This window comes from Triturus cristatus, chromosome 5_1 (assembly GCF_964204655.1).
Source record: "Triturus cristatus chromosome 5_1, aTriCri1.1, whole genome shotgun sequence".
Lineage (NCBI taxonomy): Eukaryota > Metazoa > Chordata > Amphibia > Caudata > Salamandridae > Triturus > Triturus cristatus.
Window position 1 is genome coordinate 315984856 of NC_140587.1, and position 16182 is coordinate 316001037.

The window sequence follows — 16182 nt, forward strand, 5'->3', positions numbered from 1 at the left end:
CGTGCTGGGAGAGAGTGTTGAAGAGTGAATGTTTGGCGCAAGGCTTGTATGCTTGCGATTCTGGCTGAATTGGGATAGGCTATAGCCTTGGAGGTGTCTATAGTGGCCCCGAGATATTGCTTTGTGTGAGATGGTATGAGGTGGGACTTTTGATGGTTCACCGTGAAGCCTAGCCGGTGGAGCAGTTGGATGGTGCTGTTTGTATGTTGCACACATTGGCCGTAGGACGCGGCTTTTATGAGCCAGTCGTCCAAGTAAGGGAAGACGTGAATGTGTTGTCTTCTGAGGTGAGCTGCTACTACCGCTAGGCATTTGGTAAACACCCGTGGTGCGGTTGTGACCCCGAAGGGGAGAACCTTGAATTGGTAATGCTGACCGTCCACCACAAACCTGAGTTACTTCCTGTGAGAAGGGTGTATTGGAATATGAAAGTATGCGTCTTTCAAGTCCAGTGTAGTGAGAAAGTCTCCCTGACAGAGGAGTGGGAGAACTTGTTGGAGGGTGACCATGTGGAAATGGTCCGAATGTATGTTTGCATTTAGAGGCCGGAGGTCTAGAATGGGCCGTAGGGTCTCGTCTCTCTTTGGGATTAGAAAATACAGAGACTAGACCCCTAGATTTTGCTGATTGACGGGGACCTGCTCTATAGCTTGTTTTTGGAGGAGGGAGATTACCTTCTGTTTGAGCAGTATGGTGTGTTCTTGCGACATTGTACGGTGCCTGGGTGGAATATTGGGTGGGGTAGATGTTAGTTCGAGACAGTAGCCTGACTGAACAATTTGTGTCACCCATTTGTCTGATGTTATGGTCTCCCAGGTGTGAAGAAAATGTTGTAGCCTGCCCCCGACTGGAGTGGAATGGTCTGGGGGAAACGGGGGAAAGTCATTGGGCGGGTGGTGTGGCAGAACAGGTGTTGTTGGTTTTGCCCCTGCCTTTATTATTGTTTCCTCTATAACCACCTCTCTGATAGCCCTTTGAGAAGGTATTCTGAGGTGGGGACTTGTAGGAAGTAGAGGCGTTATCGGCAGAGTAACCTCTGCCTGTGCCCCGAAAGGAGGAACGACGAAATGAACGTCTAGGGGTATGGGATTGTAATGCCCCCATAGACTTTGCCGTATCCGTGTCCTTTTTCATTTTCTCCAATGCTTCGTCCACCTTTGGACCAAATAGGTGTTGTTGGTCAAAGGGGTGATTTAATATAGATGCCTGGACTTCTGGCTTAAACCCTGAGATTCTGAGCCAGGCATGACGACGAAGCAAAACACTGGTGTTTATCGCTCTAGAAGCTGTGTCTGCTGCGTCGAGGGCACATTTAATTGAGGTATTGGTGATGAGCTTTCCCTCCTGTATTAGCTCCTGAGCCCTGTGTTTATGTTTGTCTGGGAGGTGTTGCATGATAGCCTCCAGTTCATCGTAATGTGCTCTATCATAACGTGCAAGCAGACCTTGTGTGTTGGCAATGCGCCACATATTTGCGGCCTGCGAGGCAGTGCGTTTACCAGACGCATCTAAGAGCTTTGACTCCTTATCTGGTGGGGGAGCCTCCCCAGAGGATTGAGAGTTAGACAGCTTCCTAGCTGTGGATACCACCAAAGAGTCCAAGGGAGCAGGTCCTTTAATATATGCAGGATCTGTGGGGGCTGCTTTATATTTTTTCTCTATCCTGGGGTTTAGTACCCAAGCTCTGACTGGGTCCTTGAACACCTCTGCAGCATGTTTGGTTACCCCTTTTAGCATGGGCAATATTGCTGAGGCCTTATCTTGTATATCAAAAGTGTCCAGCAGGAAATCGTCCTCAACTGGCTCGCTATGTAATTCTACCCCATGGTAGTGTGCCGCCCGCTGTATTAAGTGGTGGAACCCCAGGGAGTCCTCTGGAGGAGACGGCCTGGATGGATAAATGTCATCCTGAGGCACATCTGGTACACAGGGGTTGTGGTAATCCTCCCATGGGTCTGGTGTCCCTTGAGGTGTGGGGTCTATTGGGGCGTCTGCCGGGTCATAATCTGGATCTCCATAATCAGGGTCTGGAGATGGGGTTGGAGAGCGGTGATGCAAAGGTGGTGGAGATATGGGAGGTGGAGGAGGTGGAGGAGGTGGTGGGGAGGGTACTCTGAAGGGAGATGTGGCAGAGTCCTTCCGTTTTGGCGGTGGAGGAGAATCTGGCTTGTGTAAATGTCTTTTTTTGGAAGACAAAGTTAAATGACCAGTCTTTGGATCCTTTGTTAAAGTTTTTTGATAAGGATCAGGCGTAAATAGTTCTTCTGGCACCGAATCGTCTGTCGGTGCCGATGTTTTCGGAGCCGAGGGCTTCGATGGTTTCTCCATGCCATGCTTTTTCAGGGTTTCCGATTTCTTCGGTGCCGAGGCGGTCTTCGGCGCCGGAGCGTCGGTGCTGAGGGGCTTATGCTTATGCTTTATCGGCACCGAGAGTGCAGGTTTCGAGCCCGATGACTTCGGAGCCGAACTGGGCGTGGTTTTCTTCAGTGCCGAACGGTGTTTTTCGGCACCAGGAGTAGGCTGGCTCGAGCCCGAGCTGCCGGGAGACTTATGATGCTTCGACACCGGGCCCGAAGGTGGGGTGATAGAAGCTGTATGTTTGGTTTTCCCTAGGCCCGGAGGCGAAGGTGTAACCGGAGTCTCTTTCGGTGTGGGTACGGGAGTGGGAGGGGGTAAATTACTCACGACCCTCTGCGCCGGTGTTATCTCCTCCAGGTCAGAGTCGTCGGCCTCGGAAGCGCTGACGAGTTCTTCCTCCTGCTCTGTGTGCTGCTGCCCCGAAGCTCCGGTGTCATCTCCGAAGATGTCGGGTGGAGCCGAAGTCGATGAGTGCGCCATGGTGCGTCGAGCTCTTCGATCCCGGATGGTCTTTTTCGATCGAAAAGACTTGCAGGCGGGGCAGTCTCGAGCCTCGTGTTCGGGAGAGAGGCAGAGGTTACACACCTGATGGAGGTCGGTGTGGGGAAATTTAGACCCTCATTTTGGGCACTTTTTGAAGGGAGTCCTTTCCATCGGCCGAGACCGGAGTCGAGGGAGGCCCGTAGGCCGGTGCCGATGTCTGGAATCGAAAAGTGCAGCCGAGAGAGATGAAGAAGATGATTTCTCTTAAGAATCTCGATGGACGAGGATTTTCCGTCGAAGGTCGAACTGGAAAGGTTCGAAGCCGGAGCACGAAGTATCACATCCGAGCCCGATGGCGGAAAAAAACAATCTGAGGATGGAGCCGAAGCCCATGCGCAGTACGGACCGAAGGAGGAGTCACCGAACTCGTGACTTCCAAAGACTGTCCAAGAAGAAAAACAAACTGCAAACATCCGGGCCCAACACCAGATGGCGTTCTATACAAAAGTATACAATCTGCAGCTCATATGCCTCAAACATATGTTTGTTCCACTGGTAAAACATTGTTTATCTGATATACTGGGACCCTACAGATACAAGCATTAGCAAAGTCAATAGGTCTCGCCTGTCAGTCCTATTAGCTTCGCCAATGCCTTATAGCCATGCTATACAGCATCTGCAAAATGCTGTGCAGCATGGCGGAAACCTATTATAAAACGTCATTTTGTAGGCGCGTGCATGCTCTACTATGCCTGCATTTCTACAAAATTATCCAGGTGCTGTTATTTTTATTTACTGATGCAAGATGGCTTGTTAAATAAAAACAAAATACAGAAGTAGCACAAAAGCTTTCTTAAGGCAAATAGGCCAGCAGAAATGTTCCACCTGGTTCTCTGCTGTAAATAAATAAACAAATAAACTTTAATAAAAGTCTGCAGATGGGTTGAGGGAGCAGCAATAGGGAGTGGAAGAGTGGGGGCAGCTACGGGGAGTTCAGCAACAGGGAGTAGGAGGGTGGAGGAGCACCAGGGATTGAAAGGGTAGCAACGGGGAATGGAAGGGTGGGGGAGCAACAGAGAGTGGGAGGGTAGCAACGGGGAGTGGGAGGGTAGCAATGGGGAGTGGGAGGGTAGCAACAGGGAGTGGGAGGGCAGGAAGAAGGAGTGGGAAGGTGGGGGTAGAAACAGGGTGTGGGATGGTGGACTAGTAGCAACAGGGTGTACAACAAGAGGGAGTGGGAGGATGGGAGCAGCAACAGATGGGCGGGTGTGGGCAGCAACGAGGAGTGGGAGGGTGGGCGTGGGACAGCAACATCGAGTGGGAAGGCAAGGGAAACATGGAGGTAGCGAAGGCCTTCGGAGGTAATACTGAATGCATTCAAAAACCCAGGAGGGCTGGAGACTGACAAGACTTTGGATGCTCCTGCGGTACTAACCCTACTGCCCCCCACAACTCAGCGAACCAGAGAATAAAACCCTCAGAGCTATTCTAACTACCTTTTGCTAATACCAATGAAGCCAATAGAGCCCCGTTTCCCTCCACCTTAGCTAATGGAAAAAAGGATGAGTGAAGTATGTTTGTTCTTTGATACAAGAATATTTAGCTCCCAGCTACAGACATCTTTAGCTGTCTTTAGGCACATCTACTGTTTCCAATACATAACATATACTTAAAACTGACTTTTGCTTCTGCTTAGTATCAGCCCCTTGCTCATGACTTGACAGTATTCTGATTGGATAAATTGTATCTTTCCACAGAACAGCTGACAGAATAGTTGAGGAGTCTATTTGTATTCAACACTCTGTTGGTGTGTATGTTTTTTCTTGTTCTGTTCCACTTTTTAGGTCTCGCCTAGGCAGCGCGCATGTGTTGCTCTAGGAGATGACCTTTAGAAATCGGTCAGCTCTTCTCAGGGTGGCATCCACCTTGCGGGAGCAAGCAATGTGCGCGCTTGTTTACATTTCCCTGCTCACGTCACTTTCATCACTTTCACTTTCTAGTTGGCTCAGGCATTTGGAAGCAGCGGCGCGCGCAGGGGGCATCTTTTTTCTTCTTTCTAATGAGCTTTCACGCGCGCGCTTGTTTACATTCAGCGGCGCGTGCAGGGACCATCTGTTTTGCACTGTTTTCTGTAATTGCCTTTGTCCTGCCTGACACGCGCTTCGGCAAAGCGCTTTTTTTTAAACCAGCCCCACACGCCTGATGTTTCACTGCTAGACTTCTTTGTGTCTTCTTGAATAGTTTATTTTCTTCTAGACTCGAACGAATATTTGTTCAAGTCACTCGCCTTCCCCAAGCGCAATCTAATGTGCGATTGAAAATAAATGTTAATAAAACTTTGTTGACGAGGCTCTCAGACGACCTCAGCCAGTGGAAGAGTAAGAGGGTCTACAGTGGCGAAGAGGTCACACCATAAGCTGGGGCGCTCGTGACACTGATTAAGGAAGCTGGGGTGTAAGGACCCATGTAGGGACGGACTTGGACTTAAGTGACGACCCCAAGCCGACCCGCTCGGATGTTGGAAGGCTCCTCCTCTCTGCAGATCCCAGCCACACGTCATTTAATTTTAAAACAATCCTTTGATTGAACACTAACCCCCCAGTGACATTTACTAAAGGCTTCGCCTCAGACACGTGCAAAACTCCAGAGAAAACCTCACAGCCGCAACATAAACTCCATACATTACAGATTCAAAATAGGTAAAGTTACGATTGGATGCACTACAAAATAGTTGTAATGAAATATTGCAGAGTAAGACAGCCTCCTCCTCCCCGTATTTTAAGGTCACTGTAAACAATGCTAGAATCCCGACAGGTCCAACTTGGTGCTTGTTTCCTCCAAGGGGGAACAAGTACCACGAATTTCGGCAATGTCCGTTATTCAATCGCATACAGGAATTCATTTAATAGGGTGTGTTTTAAATGTTTTATTTTGGGCCAAACGCCTGTTTAGGTTAGATCCCACAAAACTATTAAACACTCATTTAAATCCTATGTCATCTAACAAACAGTCATATGGAGTGTAAAAAAAAAACATACAACTGAGGAAAGGTGTAAAAAGCTAATTAGCGCAGGCAAGTAACTCCCAAGTGTACTGGTCGAATATTCAACTGCATTAAAAAAATTAGTTAGTTCAACAAAGTCCATTTAATTTTCAGTTATAAAAATCAACCATGTGATGGGAATTTTGTAAATTAAATAAGCATTTCATGTTTGCGTACGATGAAATGTAATTTACAGACACTCGGTAATGGCACGGATTAAAGCTGGGTCTGGGCGCCCTTTTTTAGGCTCGTAGCAGGAATAAGTTTACCAAAACAACAAGCCCACAGATTAAACACTGTGTAGACGAATAGTTAATTATTCAGATGGCAAAGTATTTTTCCAGGCAAAATGGTGTGCTTTCAAAATTTCCAAAAATATGTCCACCTCTTTCAAGATGACTAATTTGGCTTCTAGTTTTCGAAACCAGAGGGAAGCCAGCTGAAAGGCTTTAGTTGTGGACAACATCGAAGCCACTTACACGCCACTCTTCCATAAACAGAACCCAGGCTCACTTCTGTGTTTACAAACAAGATGGCGGCTTCGAAGGGCCTTTAAAAATTCAACACATACTAGGATAGGTCATCTTAGTTCTTTGCATCCTAAACAGCGCCCAACTGTTTTAAAAAAGTAAACCACAACATCGCCGGAGCTCTGTAATAGAAAAGTACTACACACAGTTACGGCATTGATACTTCAGGCGGGTAGAAAGAGGCCCGGCTATGATTAGTGCAGGCCACATGCGTGAAGTTTGTGAAACTCATTAACTGAAGAGGGTGACAAGTGCATGCAGCCTGGAAAAGCTCAGAAACATTTTAATACCCCTAACATGGAGCTATTTGTAAACTTCACTGGGAGTCTTTTTGTTTCACATTAGCATCCCACAAACAGTTTAATTTAAAGAAACGGGTAAAGGTTTCTATACTACTAAATCTTTTTAGCAAACAAAAACATTTAATAATCTGCAGATATTTGCATTTGGTTTTATAGATTATATGCACGTAAGTTATCAAACAAAATTTAAAACACTAGATGACCGAAAATTATATTTTAAACAAAAAGTGTGCGTTTATTTTACGGACAGCCGGGACATGTTAAGCAGACATTGTAAAAAAAAAAAAAAACAAGTATTTGCAATGCAATAGGTCTTGCAATATTAAAAGTTGGTTTCACTCCAAAATTGCGGTGCAGCATCTGTGACTACAAGGTACATGGGCTCGGCAATACAGAAGGTCGCAGAACAGGGCCTGCAGCAGGAGCATCCAGAGAGGGGGAGAGGACGGGTGTCCAAGCAGTACAGCAGTAGAAAGTGGCCTGGGAATGCCTCCTGTCGCTTGAAAACAAGCTTCAGAGGAGGCATTCAGCCATGCTAGGAAAGCAGTGAATTCAAACCAGGGCCCACTTCTGCAAGAACACATAGGGTTGAAGGCTCTGAAAATACAGCACCTCCAGCCTACCAATAGAACTCGCTTTGCCCTCACGTTCGCAGGCTACTTGTGTTCTCTTCCTGCTCCCTTATGTACAACGGCTGAGCTGAAAAGCTCTTCTTCCTGTTAGGATCTTCAACTCGACTGGCGAATCTAGCATTTCTCTCACTGTGTGCCCCCCACAGGTCATTGCCCTTAGGTAAACCCCCTCATTCCCCAATCCTTGCACTCATTTGATGAAGCTCTGCTCACCTATTGAGAGTAGTTTCTGCATTACCAGCTCTGACATTGTGGGTGGCTGGTCCATGGGAACGGGGGAAATTGGAAATGGCAGGCACATTCAAATTTCTTGACCCTTTACACGTGGACATTTTTAAGCACTTATTCTGTGTGCTGGGGTCTTCAAATAAGAGGTGTCTTGAACTGTAGTGGCGGCAGCTGACCCCACTTAGTCCTGTGTCTGTTATCAGTAAGGGAACGTGTTCACGATAAAATGTTGTCAGATTCCACCATTTCTTTCGCGCAGTTTTATATGCACGGACTCGACCTGAATAGTATCGGAGTGCTTTACATGAGCACCAATTACATTGCACAAGGTCATATTACCAGCACAGGGAAGTTAAATGATGTACCCAGAATCACAGGATGCTGGGAGAAGGCCAGGATTCGAACCTGGATCCCCAGTGACAAAATGAGCAGCTCTTTTGAATGTCCTGCGGCTGCAATGTGGTGCCTTTTAAATGTTGTGCATTGGAAGTTTTAACAAAAGATGAAGAGCATTGAGTTCCCCCACCGCCTCCCGGGTCTTAATAAGAATGGTGGTGTATTGGTGGTACTTGCAAGCGGGTGGTGGTGGTGAATAATTGCGCTCACCAAGGCCTTCAAAACTCTTCCTGTTTGACTGCCTGTGCCGGTGTCTGGTAGGTGGGCGCTACTTGAGTTTCTGTGTTGCCATTTGAGTTTCGTTGGTGTTCTTGTATTCTTGTCATTGACTTTGTTTGCTGCAGTAGCGGCATTTGTTACATTCTGTGTGTATTTAGTTGCCAAAATCCATAGAATGCTGAAGAGATCGCAGGCTTGTGAGAAGTTGGCCTGGCATATGCTGTCCACTAGTTATAGGGGTCACCATGCACCAGTCCAATTCGACTCTTATGGTGATAGGTTAAAGACAACCTTTAAAGAAAGCTATCCTAGTGGTAGCTGTGGAGAGCAGCCTTCAGGCTAAGTCTTGAAGGAGTGTTAAGCTTATTGTTTTACCATAGATAACCTCTTGAATAACCAAATGAAAGAGTAGTCCACACAGGTATATATATATAAAATATATGTATTTATTCTGAGAAGAATCCCTCTAGTCTCTTTATGAGGCTGGAGGTAAAGATACAATTCAAACAAGCATTGATAGTTACAATAAATAGCACTGGAATCATAGGGCCCCAGGGGGGGGACCAAACCATATATCAAAAAAGTGGTATAAGAACCACGACAATTCTACAGACAATGCCTAGGGCATTTAGGGTTGCTGGCCCCTTGTGAAACCACCCAAGGTAGTGAGGAAGGAGACCCACGGGAGACGCGTGCAGTGGCTGAAGCTACTGTCAGAATCTCTATTAAAGCCTATGGAGAATGTCGCGGTTGAATTTTACAAGATTAAAAACACTTCTAGCAGGAGTTTAAGTTCAATACTTTAGAGTTAAGCTTTTGAAGGGCCCACACCCACGAGAGTACCGAGGTACCACTGTTACCTGCCCCAGGGAAGCCGGGTGCATAGGTCGTTTTCGATGTCGGGTCGCGGGCTGATTTTGAATGGCAAAACATGAAGAACTGCTGCTAGCAAGAAGCGTTGTCGATGTCGTGAAGATTGAAAATGTAGATCTTGAAGAGAAGGACCTGAAAGCAGAGGGGACAGAGTCTGGGTCACGGCACAGTGACCAGGGGGCTCAGGAGAAGGAGCCCTTCAATGTCGGGTGCTTCCAGGTGGAAGAGGTGTAGCTTGGATCGTCAGCCACGGGGTCCAGGAGGCATGAAGGAAGGCCAGCTTCTGGAGGGCGACTATCCCACGAAGGATGAGTGGCGCTGCGGTGTTAGTGTCCGGATTGGATCCACTAAGCCTTGGCAACCGCAACCCACGCAAGAAACACAAAACTGCTACTGGTGCAGACCCACAAGATCTGAGCGAGGTCTCCAGCGAGGAGACTGAAGAGCAGGCCTGGAGCAACCAGGGGAACTCTTGGAAGTGAAGATTGACCTACGCTAGGGCCCACCAGTCGAGAGACAAGGGACCGCGGGAGGCAGCAATTTGGCGTGCGTAAAGATGCGCCCACGAGTCGCCGGAGCGGGCTAGGGCGTCAATCTTTGGCACAGATGATGTTGAGATGTTGGCTCAATAATGGGCCAAAGCACAACTTCCCCACTCGTCGGGGTCGGGTGCTGTGCAAGAGGTGGCCGGTGTCCTGGGGTAATGGGGATCTCGGCACCCACGGGGTCCACGGTGCTGAGCTTTGCTGTGCACACTCACTGGCCTATGGGATGCTTGGAAACCCACCTCAAGGTACGAAAGAGTCGTCGATATCCGTAGGAGCAGCGAGGTTCCAACTGGGTCACTTGCAGTGTTTCAGGTGCCTGCCAAGCAGGGGGGTAACTCCTATACCCCAAGGGAGATCTCTTCCTTTAGCTGTGCGGCAGCAAGTCGAAGTTCAAGTCTGTGAAGTTCAAGAATAATCTGAGGCTCTGGGGACCCTGTATTCACCTTTATCCAAAGATTAGGGGAGTGTCTAGATCAGAGCCCACCAATGAGAGTTCAGGCGGGAAAGGGTGGCTACAGCCTCTCCCCTTTGTGTGGTTTCCCGCCTGGGTAGGGGACAGGATGCCCCTGAACCGGTTTGAGGCGGTGTATGCAGAAGTAGGCACTGGAGAAGCTTACGTGCAAGTCTGAAAGACATCCTATGGTGCACCCACCCAGTTCCAATCCACATAGTCTGTCTGGGGAGGTGGGAGCACCTCCCTGCAACAAGATCCCTATTGTCCAGCTGCCGTGGCTGGAGTTCTGCCCAGCAACAGGCAGCCAGAGTCGTGTGGGTGGCGGGTAGCATCCATTTTGTACTACTTGTGCGCTTTTAAATTGGTGTCTAAATTCGGCCGCTTTTCCCATATCGCCCCTGTAGCAGGGGGGAATCATGCCCTCACTCCCATGGCTGGATTGGGGGTATGATTCCTACATGTTTGACACCAAACAGGATATGGTTCTGTGTAGCCATTCTCAAGTTATCACGCTATCGCGATTACTTATAATGCGGTTAAGAGTATATGGTATGGCTGCACTACAAACAAGACAATTGATGGGTAGCTGAGATGTGCTTTTTATTTCGTTACAGAGACCCCTGACGAAGAGCCGGTTAGGCTCGAAATGCATTGGGCGATAGTTATGAGTCATCTTTGCCTCAAGTTTTTATCTTGACCTTTATTTGAACGTGTTACTGTGAAAAGCCTTTTGAGCACTCAGTGGACATATGAAAAAATTAAATAAAGAAACAGGATGGAACTACGCTGTCTTTGCAGTGATTTATGGAGTTCTGGAGAGTGATGGCATAAGGAACTGCATATTTTTTTGGTCCTAAACATGTATGAAAAAAAGGTGAAAATGGATGAATTTATAAATGTTGAATATGAGGGAAGTTTTCCATATAGCAGTGCGACAGGAGGGTGCACCAGGTGGTGGCCGAGTTTTCTGCTTTTGCAACAACTGTGACCGGGACGGTTCACAGGGCCTGTCTGCACGCATTCATTGATAAATAAGTTGAACAATAGCAACATAAGTACAAATGACAAGGGAAGGAGTGCATTCCTACTTATCAATTGTCTTTTCAAGAAACGCACCGTCCTAACTTGGTTTGCACCCCATGACAAAGCGAGATAAAATCGAACTTCAGCCAAGGAGAATTCCAATCACTAAAGAGACAGCGGTGTAGCAGGAAGTGGATTTCATAAAATGATGATTACATCTATCAAAATTGCATCATAGCAGTGGACTCATTGGACTGTTGTATTATGTTTTGCACGTTTTCTTTCTCTGAAGCAATGTGATTTTTAATTATGCATTATTATCATTACATATTTTTTGTCACGCTCATTACTTTATATTCAGAATGAAAGTGTCCTTTCGTTTAGTAAACTTTAAGAGTGGGTTTTCACGAATTTAGGTCCGTTTTAGTAGCACTATGGCACTGGAGAATGCATTATGGGATCTGTAGTTTACGCCAGGTGTTGAAAAACTATTGAGCACAGTTTCAGGTGTTTTGAGTCACGAGGAGGGGTTTGAGAGATTACACGTGGGGGAGGTTTCTGCTTTATAACCAATGGTTGACCACCAGCGAGAGTTGATAACGTTACCAGGAAAGAGAGAGGAGCATGAAGAGGTCAGGCTGCAGGCAGTGACTCGCATCAGGTACTTTTGATAAGTTTGAAGATAAAGACAAACAGGACAGTTGGTTTAAACAAGGGAGTACCATAAGTTAAATTGAGAGAGAGAGTAATGCTATCAGTTTGGAGGGTCACACAATATGCTGGTCACATCTTAATTTTAGTAGTGGGTGTGGTAATCATTAGAGGGTGAAGGGGATTGAGGCGTGGGAGGGAGAAGATTTGTTTGGTTTCCGTGATACTTGAGGTGCAATACAGTAGAAATAAAAGGTGTGGGATAATGAGGGCAAGTTTAATAAGAGAGACACGTTTTGTTTTGTTTTGTATCATTTATGTCAGCAGTGAATGGGTAGCTGAGATGTGCTTTTTATTTCGTTACAGAGACCCCTGACGAAGAGCCGGTTAGGCTCGAAATGCATTGGGCGATAGTTATGAGTCATCTTTGCCTCAAGTTTTTATCTTGACCTTTATTTGAACGTGTTACTGTGAAAAGCCTTTTGAGCACTCAGTGGACATATGAAAAAATTAAATAAAGAAACAGGATGGAACTACGCTGTCTTTGCAGTGATTTATGGAGTTCTGGAGAGTGATGGCATAAGGAACTGCATATTTTTTTGGTCCTAAACATGTATGAAAAAAAGGTGAAAATGGATGAATTTATAAATGTTGAATATGAGGGAAGTTTTCCATATAGCAGTGCGACAGGAGGGTGCACCAGGTGGTGGCCGAGTTTTCTGCTTTTGCACTACAAACAACCCAGCAATAGTTTTACGAAGGTTGCAGAGGGGTCCTACTCAGGTAGGGGTTCCCCCTCACACATATCTCAGCACCCTGCCTTGTAGGATTAGCAAGGCCTGCCTTAGGGGTGGCCTATGAGGATATATGTGTTGTATTAAGTGGGATACAGGATACCTATATCCCTGTAAGGGGTGCAAGCACCACCTTACCCAGACTACAGTAGTGGTCTGGTGGTGTCATTTTGTATGGCTGTCCCAGGGGTGGCACAATAAGTGCTGCAGCCCCTGGTAGGCCTCTGAGGGACCCATGCCCTGGGTACCTAGGATACCATCTACAAGGGGCTGACAGGGTGTCCTCAGTATCCAATTGGAAGGTACCTAGGGTACTCACTTCAGTTTAGAGAAGAAGCAGATAGGCTGGGGTCCTGGATAGCAGGGCCACAGCCTGGCTAGTGTCATAAAACAGTCAAAACATCAGCAACAGTTGGGGGCAACTATGCAGTCGATGCCAATCTCCCCCCAAACGCAGGGACATTAAACTAACCTTGACCAGTGGAGTTTTCATGTTCTAAGTGGAAATATCTGAAGAGGCCATCTGCATTGGCATGGTTGCTCCCAGGTCAATGTTCCACTGTATAGTCCATCCCCTGTAGGGAAATGGACCACCTGAGTAGTTTAGGGTTTTCACCCTTCATCTGTTTGAGCCATAGGAGGGGCTTATGGTCGGTTTGAACAATGAAGTGAGTGCCAAACAAGTATGGCCTTAGCTTCTTCAAGGCCCAGACCACAGCAAAGGCCTCCCTCTCTATAGCTGACCAACGATTCTCTCTGGGGGTCAACCTTCTGCTAATAAAAGCTACTGGTTGATCCTGGCCCTCTTCATTCAGTTGTGATAATACAGCACCTACCCCCACCTCAGAAGCATCAGTTTGAACTATGAATTCTTTGGAGTAGTTAGGGCTTTGGAGCACTGGAGCAGAGCACATTGCCTGTTTTGGGTCATCAAAAGCTTTCTGACAGCTGACAGTCCACTGAACTTTCTTGGGCATCCTCTTGGAGGTTAAGTCATTTAAGGGGGTCACAATGGATCCATATCCCTTGACAAATCTTCTGCAATAACCAGTCAGGCATAAGAAAGCTCGGACCTGAGTCTGGGTGGTTGGAGCAACCCAGTCCATGATGGTCTGGATTTTGCTCTGTAGTGGTTGAACCTGGCCTCCACCTACAAGGTGGCACAGGAACACAACCTGAATCTGCCCTATCTGGCACTTAGTAGCCTTGATAGTGAGTCCTGCCTTTTGCAGGGCTTCCAAAACTTTCCTCAGGTGGATCAGGTGATCTTCCCAGGTGGAGCTAAAGACAGCAATATCATCTAGATATGCTGCACTAAAGTCATCCAGGCCTGAGAGGACTTGGTTCACCAACCTTTGAAAAGTGGCAGGTGCATTTTTCAAACCAAAGGGCATCACAATAAATTGATAATGCCCACCAGGGGTAGAAAATGCAGTTTTGGCTTTTGCAGATTCAGCTAACCTTATCTGCCAGTAGCCAGCTGTCAGATCAAATGTGCTCAGATATTTGGCTGAGGCCAATTTATCTATGAGCTCATCTGCTCTGGGAATGGGATGTGCATCAGTCCTAGTGACTGCATTGAGTCCTCTGTAGTCTACACAGAACCTCATCTCTCTCTTACCGTCTTGGGTGTGAGGTTTTGGTACCAGGACTACTGGGCTAGCCCAAGGGCTGTCTGAGGGCTCAATGACTCCCAATTCCAACATCTTTTGGACTTCTGTCCTTATGCAGTCCCTGACATGTTCAGGTTGCCTGTAGATCTTATTCTTCACAGGCAGACTGTCCCCAGTGTCCACTTCATGAGTGCACCAGGTGGACTGACTTGGAGTCAGTGAAAACATATGCCTGAATGACTGGAGAACTTGTCTGCAGTCAGACTGTTGCTGGGCAGTGAGGCTGCCTGCCAAGGCTACACCATCTACTGACCCATCATCAGGGTTGTGAGAGAGCAGGTCTGGGAGAGGGTCACTCTCCTCCTCCTGTCCCTCATCCGTTGCCATGAGCAAGCCCATGTCAGCCCTGTCCACATATGGCTTCAGTCTATTTACATGAAGTACCCTGTAGGGACTTCTTGGAGTGCCAAGGTCCACCAAGTAGGTGACCTCTCACTTCTTTTCCAAAATGGTATGGGGTCCACTCCATTTGTCTTGGGGGACTGCTGAGGCCACTGTCTCCAACACCCATACCTTCTGTCCTGGCTGGTACACCACCAGTACAGCCTTTTGGTCATGCCAGGCTTTTTGCAATTCCTGACTTGCCTCAAGGTTTTTTGTCGCCTTCTTCATATACTCAGCCATCCGGGAGCGGAGACCAAGTACATAGTCCACAATATCCTGTTTAGGGGGTTTGAGAGGTAACTCCCATCCCTCCTTCACTAGACAGAGTGGCCCTCTAACAGGGTGACCAAACAAAAGTTCAAAAGGGCTGTAACCAACCCCCTTCTGTGGCACCTCCCTGTATGCAAAGAGAAGGCAGGGCAGAAGAACATCCCATTTTCGCCTAAGCTTTTCTGGGAGCCCTTTCACCATACTCTTAAGGGTCTTGTTGAATCTCTCAACAAGCCCATTGCATTGAGGATGATAAGGGGTGGTGAACCTGTAGTTGACACCACACTCCTTCCACATTGCTTTGAGGTAACTACTCATTTTGTTCCTCGGTCAGATAAGACCTCCTTAGGGAAACCTACCCTGGAAAAGATTCCCAGGAGGGCCCTTGCCACCACAGGTGCTGTGATGGTCCTAAGGGGAATAGCTTCTGGGTACCTGGTGGCATGATCCACTATCACCAGAATAAACCTGTGCCCAGATGCTGTTGGTGGGTCAAGGGCACCAACTATGTCAATCCCTACCCGTTCAAAGGGAACCCCCACCACAGGTAGTGGTATCAGGGGGGCCTCTGTGGATTTACCTGCCTTGCCACTGGCCTGGCAGGTAATGCAAGAGCTACAGAAACTCTTACAGTCCTCACTCATTTGAGGCCAATGAAAGTGAGGGACAATTCTGTCCCATGTCTTATTTTGGCCTAGGAGTCCTGCTAAGGGAATATCATGGGCCAGTGTGAGTAGGAAACCCCTGAACATCTGAGGTATGACCAACCTCCTGGCTGCACCAGGCTTGGGGTCTTGACCCTCAGAGTACAGGAGTCCATCATCCCAATATATCTTATGGGTTCCACTAGCATTCCCAGCAGCCTCAACACAGCAGCCTGCTGTCTGAGGGGTTCAAGAGTGGGGCAGCTCTGCTGCTCCAGGCTCAAGTCTGCCCTAGAAGGTCCCCCTGTCCCCAAGAACTTAACCTGATCAGGCTCAAGCTCATCTGGGACAGTTCCTTCATCAGGTGTCAGATCCTCTTCTGCTATAAGAGTCTCTTCAGACTGATCCTGGGGGAAAGGCACTGCCTTACCCCTGCTACTCCTCCTCTTGGAAGGTCCTTGGTCCATTTTTCCAGGATCCAAGGCCTGTTCAGTTTCTGTCAGCTTAGGTTTTGACCTTGTCAGGGCAAACACTTCTGCAGGGATATCCAGCATCGTTGCATGGGTAGTTAGCTCCACCTCAGCCCATGCTGAGGTCTCCAAATCATTCCATAGCAAACATTCTACTGGTAGGTCTGAACTCACCACAACCTTCTTTAGTCCAGTTACCCCTCCCCA

At 47.6% G+C, this 16182-nt stretch overlaps 1 protein-coding gene and 1 long non-coding RNA gene across 2 annotated transcripts in view; one reads left to right on the top strand and one right to left on the bottom strand.

Moving 5' to 3' along the window:
* Window positions 1-16182, bottom strand: part of DEPTOR (DEP domain containing MTOR interacting protein) — a 652417-nt gene that overhangs the window by 345125 nt on the left and 291110 nt on the right. The gene's annotated exons all lie outside the window — the stretch shown is intronic.
* On the top strand, window positions 11696-12273 carry LOC146830855 (uncharacterized). The gene is made up of 2 exons (XR_014961490.1): window positions 11696-11750; window positions 12107-12273. It is a non-coding gene; the product is annotated as an uncharacterized LOC146830855 (long non-coding RNA).